Source organism: Culex pipiens, chromosome 1 (assembly GCF_016801865.2).
Source record: "Culex pipiens pallens isolate TS chromosome 1, TS_CPP_V2, whole genome shotgun sequence".
Classification (NCBI taxonomy): Eukaryota; Metazoa; Arthropoda; class Insecta; order Diptera; family Culicidae; genus Culex; species Culex pipiens.
Window position 1 is genome coordinate 29,343,298 of NC_068937.1, and position 11,758 is coordinate 29,355,055.

The following is an 11,758-nucleotide window of genomic DNA, read 5'->3' on the forward strand; positions in this document are numbered from 1 at the left end:
GACAGCGCGCATTTGCCGAAAGTGCGGCGCGTCGTTTCGAGGCTGGTATGCCACGTGTCTTTTTCGGGAATACGTGCACAATAAACGAAATTTTCAGTTTTTTGTGTGTTTTTTAATACCCCTGATTTAATGCCAAAAGCACCTCAAAAGCAAAAACTAGAAATTTGATCTATACTTTTTCAAAAAAAAAAAAAAAAAAAAGAAGAAGAGCAATTCCAACCCAAAACAGGAATTTTTCAGGTACTTTTTTCTCGACCCTCTCCGATTTCAATGAAACTTTGTAGACATGTTATCCTACGCTTATATAAGCCATTTTTGTGTATATGGAGCCAGTTCCACACGATAATGACATTTGAGAAGGGCGTAAGTGTTTTAAATATTTTTGTAATTCGGAATTTAAATATTTCTGTATCTCGAAGCCGTTGCATCGTATCAAAAAGTGGTCAAAGACAAACTTGTAGGAAATTTTACGGGCTTTTCGATGAAAATACACTGAAAGAAAAAAACACCCAACTTTTATGAGATTTTTTGATTTTTAAGTTTAAAAGTCAAATTTGAGGGGGAGCCCACGATTTTTTTTCGTTCAAAATTTTTGTGAAGATAGCCTAAGATGTTACAAAAAGACTCACGAAAAATGCAGGATGGAGCAACTCACCTAAAAAAATACAAAAATCATTTACTGAAACTGTTTTTTTGAAAAGTGCTCTAAACGTCAAAATTTTCAAAAACCGAATACGGGAATCGATTCTCCAGACAATTTTACATAAAAGTCTCCATATTGACCATTGTCCTAAGTCCAATCCTTGTGAAGTTACAGCGGTTTTAAAAATAAACATGTGGAAAAAATAGGTTTTTTGATGGTTTTTGGCAATTTCTATATGACAGACTTAATTTTTCAGTCTCGTAAATATTTTTACCGGAAAGCTCGTCAAATTTCCCATAAGTTTGTCTTTGACAACATTTAAATTGGATGTATGAGCTTGCAGATATAAGCTAATTACATTGCTCATAATTGAAAACATCATATTTTTTCAGTGTAGTATAGTAACCTGGATAGTAAATTAGCTTATATCTGTAAGCCCATACATCCAATTGAAATGTGGTCAAAGACAAACTTATGGGAAATTGGACGAGCTTTCCGGTAAAAATATTTACGAGACTGAAAAATTAAGTCTGTCATATAGAAATTGCCAAAAACCATCAAAAAACCTATTTTTTCAACATTTTTATTTTTTAAGCCGCTGTAACTTCACAAGGATTGGACTTAGGACAATGGTCAATATGGAGACTTTTATGTAAAATTGTCTGGAGAATCGATTCCCGTATTCGGTTTTTGAAAATTTTGACGTTTAGAGCACTTTTCAAAAAAACAGTTTCAGTAAATGATTTTTGTATTTTTTTAGGTGAGTTGCTCCATCCTGCATTTTTCTTGAGTCTTTTTGTAACATCTTAGGCTATCTTCACAAAAATTTTGAACGAAAAAAAATCGTGGGCTCCCCCTCAAATTTGACTTTTAAACTTAAAAATCAAAAAATCTCATAAAAGTTGGGTGTTTTTTTCTTTCAGTGTATTTTTATCGAAAAGCCCGTAAAATTTCCTACAAGTTTGTCTTTGACCACTTTTTGATACGATGCAACGGCTTTGAAATACAGAAATATTTAAATTCCGAATTACAAAAATATTTAAAAAACTTACGCCCTTCTCAAATGTCATTATCGAGTGGAACTGGCTCCATATACACAAAAATGGCTTATATAAGCGAAGGATAACATGTCTACAAAGTTTCATTGAAATCGGAGAGGGTCGGGTACAACCGATTCCCTATTTGGCATGGAATTGCTCAGTAAAAACTCCAGATATGTTTAGGAAACAGACAGTCTGACAGAATTTCATCGACTCTGATAAAGTACGAGCGTTTTTATAGACCAAAATGTAAACAAATATCGGATGTTTTTTGGGAAAATAATTGAACACTAGTTTTACAAGCTGGCACAACTGACACGAAAGCATTTTAGATGAAACAAAAAATGTTCAGGAACCATTTCGATCTAAAGAGCCCTTGTACATTGAATTTGAAATTTGTGTGATTTATTTTACAACTTTTTCAAAATGGTGCACCAGAGCACCATTGGGGACGAGGAGAACATCATTTCTTGAAGGCTGTTTTTCAAAGTGCGATAAAATCAATAGTTTTGTGACGAGTTTTGTTTAAAACAGTCAGAACTAATGAAAAGCGAGTTGATTGATTGTAATACGGTCAAAAAAAGCTATTCTAGAGATATTGGACCAATATTTACCCATTTACTATTTTTAAACAGGCGAAAAGCTCTGGGCATTATAGGGTTCAAACAAATATGAAATATTGTTAGAAGAAATCAGGAGCTTGTATTTTTAAATTCCAATACACCATATTTTCTATAGAGTTATACGTATACGTTCGCATGTATTGCGCTTACACGAAAAAGATTGAGGTTAAATTTTGTACCGGATTTGGTGCCTTGACTATTACAAATCACTTAATAAATAATCGTCTTGATTGGTTTAGTTATGCCCAAGATTAAGCGAGTTGAAGTTACCGATCCAACTTTTTTGAGGAGTCGGGATTTGGAATGTTGAATAAAAATTGCTATACGTATTTTATTTTCAGGACCTTTTCAAACAACTTGCAAGTTAAGTGAGTGCCTTCGTACTTTGGCTGGGCAGAGAGTGAGAGGTTTTCTGAGAGAGCCCATGCAGCACAATATTTTATTTTTATTATGACAGCTTTCAAGACTCTCACTCAAAGCCACAGACAAGTAAATGGTGGATGTGATTAAAAATTTAGAAAATATGTTTGATGCAAGGAATAGAAAGTTTGAAAAACAAAGAATTGGGTACTAAAGCCCTATGTAAATTTGTATGTACAACGGTAAAAAACACGATTGAAAACCATTTCTGATCACTTTTTTTCATTTTTATGCAAAAAAAGTTATTGACAAGACAACATTTTTTTGATGGATCAACTATGGTCCCCTTGGAACGAGCTGTCAAGTAGGAGCTTTTCTGTCAAGAAGGACCGCGAGGTTAATTTTTCAAAATTGATTTAAAAATCCATTTTAAACTCTTTGTTGTCGTACAAAGGGTCATTGTACTCAGAAAAATAAGCTTTATCGCTGTGAACCATAATATCAGCAATCTAAGCTTCATTTTAGGACCCAATTGATTTGAAGTTTTACCTTCCAAAATATGTTTGGGGAAATTCTCATATGTTTGGCGATTTGAGGATACGTTCTAGAGTCTTATAAGATCCTATTTGTCTTATAAGATAACTATTGTCTTTTATATGTTTATAGGACCTATTCAAAAAAAAAAAACTCTAGATATGGATCCCGCATAATCAAATACCAAAGGTGAAACTGTCGAAATCATAAGAAAATTATTTCTGGTATGGTTACCATTTGTGATATTGTTGATATAATGTCACAACCATATAACAAAATTAAAATGGTACTATTTCCCGAATTGTTGCACTTATCTTGACATATTCGAATGGTTGATTTTTTTTCCTACAATTTAATGAACGGTATCTATTCGTCATACGATTAGGATGGTTCGAAACAGCTATTGTTAGAACATAATAGTACTGTAGCCGGTATGGTAAAAGTTATGATACTCGGTATGATTTAGTCAAAGAAACCTAAGCGGAAAATTTCCTAAATTTCCTAAGTCCTAATAATTGAAACAATTGCACAACAATTAATGGTACGATATAATTATTCCTCATATGTTTGGTATTATTTCAAACCGTTTTTGTATGATTGAGCCAAAAATGAATTTTAGCGAAAATTTTCTTAAGTCCCAATGATTCAAACAATTGTTGAACAATTCATGGAGAAATATAACTTTTCGCCATATGGTAAGGATTTTTCGGAACAGCTATTGTTAAAACATAAGGGTACCATAGCCGACGTAGTATTTCCAACTTGAAGTTCAGCGAAAAACTCGTAAGTCTTAATAATCCAAACAATTGTACAACAATTCATGGAACGATATAACTGTTCGCCTAACGCTTAGGATTATTTGAAACAGGTATTGTATGATTGAGCCAAATGAACTACAGCAAAAAAAAAATTTAAGTCCGAATGATTCAAATAATACTTTAACAATTCATGGAACGATATACCTGAATTATGGCGAAAATTTTCCTAAGTCCCAACAATTCAAACCATTGTTCAACAATTCATGGAACGATATACCTGAATTCAGCGAAAATTTTCCTAAGTCTCAACAATTCAAACCATTGTTCAACAATTCATGGAACGATATACCTGTTTGCCATATAGTTTGTATGTAAAGCTAATTTATTTTCTTGATAATTTTTATTAGTCCAAATAATTTCAACAATTGATTGACCATTATCAGAACGATAACTGTTCGCCATGTGATTGGTCTATAATTAATTTGTATGGTTCTACCATACATGTTACGATATATTTATGATAAATTTTGAGGCCACATTTCATAATAAAATGCATTTTAAACCGCCAAACGTAATGTAACTGAGATAGCTCAATTAGATAAGGCGGCAGCACAACGGAAGAATCAACAGGAGACATCATCATCAAGCGGTAACAAATCCCGGACATTACAAAAAAAAAACGCTAACCATTAATAATCATATACTTTCCATTCCCGTTAAATCCATAGTTCCCAGAACATTTGTAGAGTTTATTTTTTGGCTCCTCCCTTTTCAAATGGTGTCGGTAAGTGTCGGTAAAGCAGTTTACCATTTAAAATCATATTTTATTAATTTGTGGTACGGTTCACATAAAATAAAAATTGAACAGTTTGGGGTACGGTATGACTATGATCCACGAAAAAAATCCCTTGTAAAAATGTATTGTAACATAACCTAACGACCTATTTAATAAATTGTAAGATTGTTTGGGGAATGGAAAATGTACGGTTGCACCCTATTTGGTGTATTATCAAGATCATTTAGGAAAAATCATTCGACAAATGGTGACTGTATGGTTGTTGACTATGCGGGATGCTATAAGATACTTTCTGTCAAAAAGGGCCGCGAATTTGATTTCTAAAAAAATAATTGAAAATCCATTTTAAATCATTTGTTGTCGTACGAAAGATCACTGTACTCAAAAAAATAAGCATTATCGAGATCTCAACCCAACCCCGGTCATGGACAATTTCCATACAATTAAAATCTTTTTTGTATGGAGCGTGGACAATCGACAACTTATCCCCCCCCCCCTTTCCTCTCCCTGTAGTAAACAAAGGCTTTTATTTTATTTTATTTTTCTATGCAGCCATCTTGAAGATGGAAACTGCAAAATGTCGTCAAACGACCAACCACTGCAAATTTCCAAACCAGACTGAAGACTCGGCCCGACTCTCGGCCAGAGCACACACACACACATACGACTCTCTTGTTTTATTTTTCGCCGGCGCGCACCGTGCAGGCATCGCAGCAATCGATGACATCGTTCGGTGTCACTCTCTCTCTTTTTCCATTGAGAGCGCTTAGCGTTGCGCAGACAAACAAGCTAAACCTGCTCGACGCATCCACACTAGTACGGTCACTCACGCGTTGTTGGCCTATTTCATGGTGCACGACGAAGCTCTCGTTTTGTGTGCGTCGTCGTTGCATCTCAGCAAGCAACAACAATCAAGTTTCAACTCCAACATTTGAAATGGTCAAATATCATTTGTAGCACTTATTTGCCGTAGAATATTTCAATCGATAATTTAATTTTGCCTAATAATGCCTATCCTCGTCTCATTCTCTACATTCTCCCCCTTCTCTACTCTTTTCTTTTTTTTTTTTTTGCATCTGTCTTTCTATCAACTTATCTTTTCTCAAATCAATTAATGCTCAACCTTTTCCTCTCCTGTATTCATCCTCAGTAATTCAGACGAATGCTTTTATAAAGCGTTTAGCTATCATACATTTTTATAAGTTAACTGTCAGTTCTAGTTAATCTAGTTATTTTTTTTTTTTTTGAATAATTTGATGTTTTAAAATAAATTTTTCAAATTCATCTAATTCATTCATTGAGATAATCACATTTTATTCAATTTTCTCAAAACTAACGTTGTAACCTTTTTCATTTTACCTTATTTACTTCAAGTTATTTTGCTCTTTTCTTTCCTTTTAATAACTTCTAGATATTCAGTTCAATGATCGAACTAAGACGTTTAGGTTTCCTTTTTTTTGAAAAATAAATCTCTCATCATATTTTTTTCAGATACTCAATGTATGGATCTTATAAAAACCACCATTTTTTTTATTTAGAAATAATTTCTTCTTACTCCTCCAAAATCATTCATAAGATCATAAGAAGGCTTAAAGGTTGCTAAGCTACCGCTTCCTACGTTGTTTTCCTAAACTTGCATTAAACAATTAGAAATTATAGGAATTGTTTAATTTTTTTCCTGTGAAAAAATTTCCAATCGTATTGAACATTATTCTTTAATATTCTCTTGAAAAAATTACTTTCCTTCATGTTTTGTCCCGAAACTCAGATTAATGACTACCGTAATCTGGGGTGAATCGGGACTACAGTCTGAATAGGGACAGCAGTTTTTAGAGCACTTAAAGCTTTTAAATTTGGAAATGGATAAACACATTTTGTTGGTCTGAGTCTGTTCTAACCGAAACCAACCAGAAAAATCAAAATATTGTGCTCAAACATGGTTAAAACTGCTGTCCCAATTCGCCCCATGTGTCCCGATTGACCCCAGTTTACGGTATTTCAAAACCGACATTTCTCACATTTATTCTTTGAACTTATCCATTATCAATCAAAATTATTTTGCTTTTTTTTTTGCATGACAAAATCAATTAGTAATTTTACCAGGGATTCAATATTGTCGTAAACTTTATATCATTTCAAATGACATTTCAAATCTCAGCTATAATTTACTCTAGAAACTCCGTGTACTGATCTTATTAAATCCTATAATATGTCTTACATTTATTCTTTGAAATAAACCTCTTTCAATCAACAATATGTTGCTCCTTTATTTGCATGATAAAAAACACTGCTTCTTTTTATTTTCTCCCAGAATTCATAGAGCTATCTAAGCCCGATCTTACGCACACTAGCTTACCATTTGTTTTTGCTGGCTGGTTTAAATTTTAACCTAAAAACCCTTCGTGTTCAAACACGCAATATATGCGCACGTAGATAACTCTATTACGGAAACGCCCAAAACCATACCAAATTATGTTGTTCGGTTTTGAATGAAAAAAAAAAAAAATCTTTTTTGGTTTTTTTTTTAAGTTCAGAAGCATTCAAAAACATTTCAATAAATATTTGTTTCTAACTCTAGTGCAATGGTCATTTCAAAACAGTACATTTTATTTTTTTATTTAGTTTTACTGACTGAAACCTTAGTGAGTCCATGTTATTTCGCTAATTCTTGTTTTTGAGATAATATTTCTAAACTAGAAAACTGATACATTATTTAAACTATGGCATGTAGGTTTCCACTTTATAGCTTCATACATTAACTTCTGGAACTGTCAGAAATTTAAAATCAATTCCAAATTATTTCATAATTTTATTTCCAAGAGAAAAAAATGTTCAGAAACTCCCAAAAACCATTTTAAATTATTTGTTTCTCTTTCCTAATTTTTCAGAAGCTCTTAAGTCCAATGATTATATTGAGCAAAAGTCATTTTTTTTCATTCACTAACAGAAACCTTAACCAATCCAAGCAATTTGCTTCTTTTTTATCGAGAAGAAAAAATCTCTACTTAATTTCTTTTAAAATTAAGTACAATGTTTTAATATAAGACATGTTAGTTTCAAAAATACCAGTTCTTACATGTCTGAAACTGTCTAATTTGTTTTTTTTTTGGTGCTTGAGAAAACACACTTCTTTTTGTTCCTTCAGACATACAGTTTAGTAGTTTTGTAGTGTATGAGTACATTCCAAAATTCGTATCTCGCCTTTTTCCGTTTCTGATTTTTCCAAGGCATTTTAACTTTTTTTCCATCCTTTCATTTTTTTTAGAGAGGATTCTCTTTTATTCAAAAATATCCGCAAGATTGGATGCGTTACAACGATTTTGGAAAAAAATAACAATTTCCTTGATCACTGTGTCCTCTTAAAGTCACCTTTGTGAGATTTACTCTTAATTTTTTTTTAATCACGATTTGGCTTAGTTGCTATTTCTTATTTTTGTGTAATCTATATGATTTTTGCGGTAGTTTTTTAACTTTTTCTCAGGACCAAGTTGTGAATATCCAACAAAAAAATAAATTAATGCTCCTCTTTCATTTAATTCTCTCTCATTTGATCTTCTTTATAATTTGTATTTAATCTCATTCACTCTTTGTTACGCAGCATAATTTTCTTTGAATTTTGCTTTTCATTTCAACAAACATTTTTTTTTCTGAAATTTATTTCCATCTTCTTTTTTTCTATTATATTTGCTTAAGATTTGTTATTTTACAAATATTCTTTATATTCTTGGTGAATTTTACTTATCAATTTTTACTTACTGTTCTACTTAGCTACAAAAATCTTTCTCTAATCTCTCTCGTTTGATCTTCTTTATAACTTAAATGTAATCTCAATTACTCTGTGATGTACCAAACGTTTTTTTTTTTTTGCTTCTCGGCAATTCTAGTAAAACTTCTTGTTTCTCTTTGCTTTATTCTAGCTTCCCTCATTATATTTGATAAGAATTTTATTTTACAAATTCTTATCACCTTTGTGAGTTGTAAACTTTTTAATTTTTAAATTACTGTTTTGCTATATTGCTATTTCTTGTTTTTGTTATTTTAATTATTTCTTTCAACCAATTTGTGAATGATCAACTCAACTGATGAGCACGTTAACTCTCCTCTGTCGTTTAATTCTCTCTCATTTGATCTTCTATATGATTTGTATTTTATCTCATTTACTCTTTGTGATGCACCAAAAGTTTTATTTTTTTTCGGAAATTCTTATAAAACTTTTTGTTTCTCTTTTTCTTTATTTTATCTTCCCTCATTATATTTGATAAGAATTGTTTTATATTGCAAATTCTTATCACCTTTGTTAGTTGTACTCTTTATTTTTTTTTTTGTTAAATCTATATAGTGTTTTTTTGAGGTTGTTTTTATTTTTAATTCTTTCTCTCAACCAAGTTGAGAATGATAAACAAACACTTTTACTCTACTCTATTGTTTATTTATCTCTCATTTTTTGATCTTCTTTATAATTTGTATTTTATTTCATTCCCTCTTTGTTACGCACCATACTTTTCTTTGAATCTTTCTTTTCGTTTTGACAATTCAACAAACATTTCTTGTTTCTCTTATTTTTTTCATCTTTTCCATCATATTTGCTAAGAATTTGATATTCTACAAATTCTTATCACTTAGGTGGATTTTAGTCATCAATTTTTAATTACTGTTCTGCTTAACTACATTTCACCAGTGTGAATTTTACTCGTAAATTTTCATGTTTAGCTACTTTGTTTTCTTTCTGGATAGTTTTTGCGGTTGCTTTTTTTCTGCTCAGAACCAAGTCGTGAATGACCAACTAAAACAAAAAGTCGAGTCGAGTTTCTTATAAAAATTCTTATAAAACTTCTTGTTTCTCTTTTTCTTTTTTTTATCTTCCCTCATTATATTTGATAAGAATTGTTTTATATTGCAAATTCTTATCACATTTGTTAGTTGTACTCTTTATTTTTTTTTAATTACTGTTTTGCCAAGTTGCTGTTTTGTTTTTTTTTATTTTTAATTCATTCTCTCAACCAAGTTGAGAATAACAAACAACCATTTTAACTCTACTCTATTGATCATTTATCTCTCATTTGATCTTCTTTATGATTTGTATTTTATTTCATTCCCTCTTTGTTACGCACCATACTTTTCTTTGAATCTTCCTTTTCGATTTGACAATTCAACAAACATTTCTTGTTTCTCTTATTTTTTCCATCTTTTCCATCATATTTGCTAAGAATTTGATATTTTACAAATTCATATCACTAAGGTGGATTTTAATCATCAATTTTTAATTACTGTTCTGCTTAACCACATTTCACCAGTGTGAATTTTACTCGTAAATTTTCATGTTTAGCTACTTTCTCTTCTTTTCTTTCTGGATAGTTTTCGCGGTTGCTTTTTTTTTGCTCAGAACCAAGTCGTGAATGACCAACTAACACACCTTAACTCTCCTCTTTCGTTCAATTCTCGTTCATTTGATCTTCTTCATGATTTGTATGTAATCTCTTTTAATCTTTGTGACGCACCATACAATTCAACTTAAATTTCTTGTTTCTCTTCTTTTTACTTCTTCTCTATGATAATAAGAATTTGATTTTTTTTACAAATTCTTAACATCTTATATGCTTAGCATCTATTTGATCCTTTCTTTGTGATTTTTTTTATTGCATTTTTTTTTTACTCGACCGATTTGTAAATGATCACCAACATAGTTTAAAACATTTTAACTCTCCTCTTTTCTTTTATTCTCTCTTATTTTGATCTTCTTAGTAATTTGTATTTACTATCTACTCCATTGTTTATTTCGGCATCCTCACATATTTTTTTTTCTTTTTGTTCTTCTTTTCCTTCCTTTCTTTTCCTTCTCAAATTTTATAAGGTTAGGCTCTTGCTCTCTTTTTTATAATTTCTCTGAACCAAGTTTCGTTTTTTGTGACGCATCAAACTCTTCCTTATTTTTTAATTTTGATTTTAGCAAAATAGATTAACAAAACACCATGCAATTTGTGCAATTCATGATGCATCTTATTAAGCGCCATTTTGCCTTCTTTTCCATAAAGCCACAACCAAAATCAAACTGGTTCATTTGTATTTTTATTCGTGATTAGCAGTGTTTGAGGGCATACACTCAATCACCATATTATTGCAACTAGTTGAGGCTTACGTCAACAGTTAATTTGGAAGTTGAGGCGTTCGTCAACTATTCTATTCTGTTTTCATTAAGACAGTTGAGGCGTTCGTCAACTATTCTTTGTCTGTTTTCATTAAGACAGTTGAGGCGTTCGTCAACTGTTTCTATGTTTTGTTATTTACACAGTTGAGGCGTTCGTCAACTTTTTATGATTTCATAACTCTATCTCACTATATCAGTTTTTTTTCTTCATCTTTTTTTTTTTTTTTTAATTTCACCTAACTTACCCACCAACTGCGCCATGTAGTAAACAAAGGCTTTTATTTTATTTTTTTTTTCTATGCAGCCATCTTGAAGATGGAAACTGCAAAATGTCGTCAAACGACCAACCACTGCAAATTTCCAAACCAGACTGAAGACTCGGCCCGACTCTCGGCCAGAGCACACACACACACATACGACTCTCTTGTTTTATTTTTCGCCGGCGCGCACCGTGCAGGCATCGCAGCAATCGATGACATCGTTCGGTGTCACTCTCTCTCTTTTTCCATTGAGAGCGCTTAGCGTTGCGCAGACAAACAAGCTAAACCTGCTCGACGCATCCACACTAGTACGGTCACTCACGCGTTGTTGGCCTATTTCATGGTGCACGACGAAGCTCTCGTTTTGTGTGCGTCGTCGTTGCATCTCAGCAAGCAACAACAATCAAGTTTCAACTCCAACATTTGAAATGGTCAAATATCATTTGTAGCACTTATTTGCCGTAGAATATTTCAATCGATAATTTAATTTTGCCTAATAATGCCTATCCTCGTCTCATTCTCTACACTCCCCTAAGGTGTCTACGTGGTTTATAGCTGGATTTTCGAGCATCTTCTCACTCCCACTGGAATTTTGGCTC